Source organism: Aegilops tauschii, chromosome 3, assembly GCF_002575655.3.
Source record: "Aegilops tauschii subsp. strangulata cultivar AL8/78 chromosome 3, Aet v6.0, whole genome shotgun sequence".
In the NCBI taxonomy this organism is placed as follows: Eukaryota; Viridiplantae; Streptophyta; class Magnoliopsida; order Poales; family Poaceae; genus Aegilops; species Aegilops tauschii.
The window spans coordinates 507,880,715-507,886,687 of NC_053037.3; the positions used below are offsets into that span (position 1 = coordinate 507,880,715).

The 5,973-nt window shown below is 48.9% G+C and overlaps 1 long non-coding RNA gene across 1 annotated transcript; it reads left to right on the forward strand.

Annotated features, from left to right (window-relative positions):
- The first annotated feature begins 774 nt into the window (after positions 1-774).
- On the forward strand, positions 775-1,294 carry LOC120976173 (uncharacterized). Its single transcript, XR_005771431.3, has 2 exons — positions 775-899; positions 1,007-1,294. It is a non-coding gene; the product is annotated as an uncharacterized lncRNA (long non-coding RNA).
- Positions 1,295-5,973: the final 4,679 nt, after the last annotated feature.

Below are 5,973 nucleotides of genomic sequence, written 5' to 3' on the forward strand. Positions count from 1 at the left end.
AGGAAGAAAAAAGAAACAGAAAAAATGAAAAAGAAAAAAAGTCCAGGAACCTTCTAGAAAGTTCCCAAAACCGGAAAACCGGCTGGGGACCTTCCAAAACGTTCCCAAAACCGGGATATGGGGATGCCCGTCTCGCTACTAAAATGAGCCGGCCTATGTCTGGTTGATCATTCTATCCCCTGTGCGACGCGCCGGCAATTTGACGCAGAATGCGTCAAATAGGTTTTTCCCAAGCTGTGCCCTCCTTTCCCTCTACCGTGTAGTCAACAAATTTCTCTTAGGTGCGGTCTACATTGGCGGACCACATCAAGTCCGCCACGATTTCGCGAGGAAAATCCACACCATATGTAAAAATTAATTTGAAAAATTACGAGATCGTAAAAACAGAATCATTATAACATGGAGAGTCCATTTTTCCGGAAAAAAGGGAACATTGCTAACTTTATCCAACACATATTGCCTCGCTCCTAATTTATTGTAAATTTTATTCTTGATTTACTAGAGTTGATCTCCTTAGCTTATAAAGTATAAGATTTTTTCCTAATTGTCTACACTTTTTTCTTCTAAATTCCTTACAAGTGTTCTCTTCACGAGCACGAATCAAATCAATATCTTCTCAACTTATTGCATAATCTTGTTCTTGATTTAGCAAAATATTCTTTGGCTACGTGTTTATTCCTAAATAATTACAAGCAATCTTCTCTGCTTATATTAGCACGCACCCACTATAAAAAGAGCCTACTCACATCTGGTTAGCCCAACAAGAGACAAAACTCATCCCCTTTGCGGTGACTTGTTAGTCCGCAATTTAGAATCTCGACGCTTGTGAGCCTGCAACCAAGAGATGAGAAACATGAAGATTTTTCTCTTCGCCCTGGCACTACTCATGCTATCTTCAGGTATCTAGGGAGTAGACAATACTATCTTCAACATCTACACTTCGAGAATTGTAGTATATGTATGTTGCGCTGCTCTAACTTTTCTTATTTTCTCTTTTGATACCTAGATATGGCAACCTCCCTCCAGTGCAGACATGTCCTTAAAAGTGGCCCATGTCAAATCGATGATTGTAGAGCTTACTGCAATAAGATACCTAGAGTGCCCTCACCCAAAAATCCCGACGTGTGTGTTCCCGAGGGATGCAAGTGTGTAGTATGTGGAGGGGTGCAAGCAGGGATGTAGTGTTCCCTCTAAGGTTGCTGAACTAATGGTAATGGTCTCACATACCATGTGGCCTTGTATATTTATCAAGGTCAATATTGATAGAGAATAATAAAAATGTCATCATCTTGCATTTGACTTGACTTCTGAATGGTATCGTATTAAACAATCGTCTGTTTACATCTATTATGTATCAGAATTCCGATATAGATGAAAATAGAAAGATGCGAGTTTTTTTAATAGAAAGTCAAAATACCCGGGCGTCCATGTGGTGAATTATCTCTTTTTAGAAGACCACAACCTTTAGATCCACGTAATTGTAACATAAACAGACTATACCATTTAGATCTACATGAAAAAGTTGCTAGATAAAAGCAGGAGACAGCAGAACATTTTTTTTACGAGGAAAACCATAGACGCACGGAGGCATAATTTCACTTTGATGAAGTCGTATTACAAACGCAAGACGGCCACATGTGATATATATAGAAATAAGGGAAATAAAAATCCAATAAATAGCTAGATCTCTTCTACTAGATGAGAATTAAGTAAGACTCATTAAGCGACATTAACATGAAAAAAATCCAATAAATTGCATGAATCTCCCTGTAGAATCAAATGTCATAGGAGTAGAATTTAGATGAGTTGTGGAATCAAATGTCATAGAATTTAGATGAGACTTTATTAATCCCTTTAGCAAATTCATTGTTTATAAACTGCTAATATGACTAATTCTCATCTTTCTGATTTATGGGATCCACGGATGAAATCTCATAAAGGTGCAACGGGTAGAAGACAAATGTTGCTGTGAGTATATTTAGATACATTAGAACTGAGCACTTTTCCTGCCCTCTCAGGCCATTAGCCTTCTTGACCGTCCGATCATCAGTTTCAGTAGTTTTGGTCGTCCGATTAGCTCCCGCGCCTGGTCGCTTCGATCGCCAACACCTAGCGCTAACCTATTGGGCCACTGCTCCCGTAACAATTTCGGAAGGCTGGCATGAAATTGGGCCTAACAGGCTTTAGTCCAACCGGGAAGGCGAGGCGATGGTTCAGGCACGACAACCTCCTCATTTACCCCTTCCTCTTCTTAAACCTCTATGCCCACGATCTCCAGATCAGGGTTGTGTCAGCCGCCATTGTCGGTGTCAAAATCGGCGGATCTCGGGTAGGGGGTCCCGAACTATGCGTCTAAGGTCGATGGTAACAGGAGACGGGGGACACAATTTTTACCCAGGTTCGGACCCTCTCTATGGAGGTAATACCCTACTTCCTGCTTGATTGATCTTGATGAATATGAGTATTACAAGAGTTGATCTACCACGAGATCGTAATGGCTAAAACCCTAGAAGTCTAGCCTGTATGACTATATCTCTTTCCGGACTAAGCCCTCCGGTTTATATAGACACCGGAGGGGACTAGGGTTGTACAAAGTCGGTTACAAAGAAAGGAATCTTCATATTTGGACGCCAAGCTTGCCTTCCACGCCAAGGAGAGTCCCATCCGGACACGGGTAGAATCTTCGGTCTTTGTATCTTCACAGCCCATCAGTCCGGCCCATGTCCAACAGGCCGGACGCCCGAGGACCCCTTAGTCCAGGACTCCCTTAGTAGCCCCTGAACCAGGCTTCAATGACGAGGTGTCCAACGCGCAGATTGTCTTCGGCATTGCAAGGCGGGTTCCCCTTTCCGAATACTCCAAGATAGTCTTCAGACGCAACGAAAGTGTCCGGATCTGCAACACAAGTACCACACACACAACCGCAGAGAGTATAATATTTCACGAGTCCAATCCGCTGACAACTTTTTGTAATGTGACATCACATCTGCCCGGTCATTATTTCGAACCGTTTTCGTCTGCCGTTCCACGTTTCGAGACGCGGTTTTCATTGGCACGTCTTGTCAAAGCAGAGATCGCGTCCCCTTATTGCGGGATTCTCATCAATACGGGCGTGGGTAATCCAACCGTGCCGTTTGCATAGCCCTTGGGAATAGGCGAGTTTTAAGGCGAGTGGGGAGGCGTTTGATATTCACTGCCTTTATAAGGAGACAAGGATTCCCCTTCTTCACCCACGCCTTCTCTTTCTCTGCCCTTCCATTCTCGAGCTCCAGCGCCCAAGTCTTCATCCTTTTCGCTTCCAGAAAGCACTCAACCATGTTCGGATCTGGAGAGCAAGGCAAGTGGATGGCCTCCTCCGTCAAGGAGAAGGACATCACCGAGCTTTGGGAGGCCGGGTATCTGGCGAAGGAAATCGCTCACCGGCTTCCGACCAAGGGGCAAGTCGTCCCCACCCCGAAGCCCAACGAGAGGGTGGTGTTCATCCCCCATTTCGTCCGCGGGTTAGGATTTCCTCTCCACCCTTTCGTCCGCGGACTCATGTTCTATTACGGTCTAGATTTCCATGATCTAGCCCCAAACTCCTTCCTCAACATCTCGACATTCATTGTTGTGTGCGAGGCCTTCCTCTGCATTCCTCCCCACTTCGGACTCTGGCTCAAGATCTTCAACGTGAAGCCGAAGGTGGTGGATGGCCAACACGCGGAGTGCGGAGGAGCCATGGTGAGCAAGATGCCCAATGTCACATGGCCCAAAGGCACGTTTGTGGAGACTGCCAAGGAGTGGCAGAAGCTGTGGTTCTATATCACAGAGCCTCGCGATGCCACCTGGGCCGCAGCTCTCGAGTTCAAATCCGGAGCTCCAATGTGGCTCACCTCCTGGATAGAGAAGGGCCCAAATTGGTCTTCGTCGGCCGAGCTGATAGCGCTGCAAACGCGCATCCAAAGCATGGTGGACAAAAACATCAAGCTCGTCCACGTGATCCACGTGATGCTAGGTCGCCGGATCCTACCATGCCAGAGCCGAACATGCCCTTTATGGGAATCTGACCCGGAGAAGCGCCCGACCTTGGAAAGGCTCTTCGGAACCACCCATGAAGATGCCTGGAAGTTGCTCTTTAAGGGCAACGAGACGCCACCGGCCGTAGACTTGGACCGCGGGCACGATCTTGCCCATCCTGCCAGTGCGGTAAGACTTTCTTGTCTCAAGGTGCATCCTCTACTTGCTTGTTCAAGGAAGATATTTAAAACTTCACTATTTACTTATTCAGGTATGGATAGAGAAAGCGGAGCGGATCCGGTGTCCGGCTCCGCTGCCCGAGGAACCAGTCATCCCACTCCTGGCGAAGATGCTGGTTCCGGCGCCCTACAAAGCGCCGGAGAAGAAGGCCAAGGGGGCCAAAGGTGGCCCTCGCAGCAAAGGAGCTTCGGACGTGTCGTTCGAAGACAAGACTCACTCCTCCGCCGCCGAAGATGACGACGGGGAGGAGGAAGAAAGCAACTCTCCCCCTGGTGGGGGAAGGAAAAAGAGGGCGGCCTACACAAATCTGGAGGCGGAGGCGCCCAAGAGGGGGAAGGGCCCCCTCGCGGATAACTCCGCGTGGGATGTCGACAGCAGCGCCGAGCGTTGCCCCCGAAGCAAGCCCCTGGCCGCATCATGAGTACTATAAGCATGTATACGTCCATGTATTCGGCCTCTCCTCTTTATGGTATTAACATGCTAAATTATGCCATTGCAGTCCGGCCCATGACAGCTTCCCGCGATCCTCATCAGGAGGTTCGCTGGATTCAAAGGTGATGGCTAGTGAATCACCGCCGGCCGCTGACTCTCCCAAGGCCAAAGGCGACGACGAGGTGCAGTCCCAAAGGACCTTCCCAGGCCAGGGAGAGGTTCAAGAGGCCGTCAAGGTGGCGCCCGGAGGGCGAAGCCGAACACCTGGGGGAGTAGGTCCCCATGGAGACTGGCGATGGGGGCCGTGTTCAGTTCGGTCCCCAGCCGAACACGGTTCCGGAGACCCATACGGCTCCGGAATCCGGCGAGCAGCCTCCTTCGAAAGAAGGAGGTGTGCCTGTCCTGCCGGTGACCTCTGTCCGGCCAGAGGCACCGGATAATCTGCTGGAAGCGCTATGAGGCGCTTCCATTGTGGAGGAACACCGTATCCTTATGGGTACGGTGATTGAGAGGGTTTAGTCCGTCAAGAGCGGACTGACCGAAGCCTACAGCAGCCTGCTGACCGGCTTTGAGGTAAGCGACGCAAAAGGAAAAGTCCTAGTATAGATAGTAGCCCCTGAGACACTGTCCGGTGTTCAGAAAGAAAAGCCGGACAGAGGATCAATTAATTTTCGCAGGAAACTAACTAAATATGTCTTATGTGAATAAGCAGGCGTCGTTGCTGGCCGCAACCTCTCAAGCAGCGGAGGTCTCCGGACTAAAGCTGAGTCTGGAGTGGGCCGAAGAAGAGCTCGGCCTTGTAAAAAGGCAGCGTGAGGACAAGCAAGGTATGTTGTGGCTTGCTGTTTACTCAGAAAGATGAATGGTGTGTAATGACCGTAATGTCATGGTATTTGTAGGAGCGGTGACCGAGGTCGAAGTCCTTAAAAAGGCCCCGGCCAAAGCCGAGGAAAAAGTTGCCAAGGAACAAGCCGCCCGTAAGAAGCTCAAGGCCAGGCTTAATGAGGTCCAGCAAGAGCTCCAGGATACTGTGAAAAAATGCGAGACCTTGGAGTGCGATGTTTCGGCTCGAGAGACCGAACTCACCAAGGCTCGCCAAAGCGCGGAAGAGTCCCGGGTTGAAGCCCAGGGCGCCCTCCAGGAGATCTAGGAGGCCAAAAAAACGCGGCCAGTAAGGCGTTTAGTATGCAAAGCAAGTATGTGAAGATGAAGTATTTCTTACTAACCCGAATTCGGAGTTCTCCAGGGGCGTTTGCGGATATGCAGTGTCTCTGACGCTGCGGAATTCTTTCTAGCCGGAGAAGG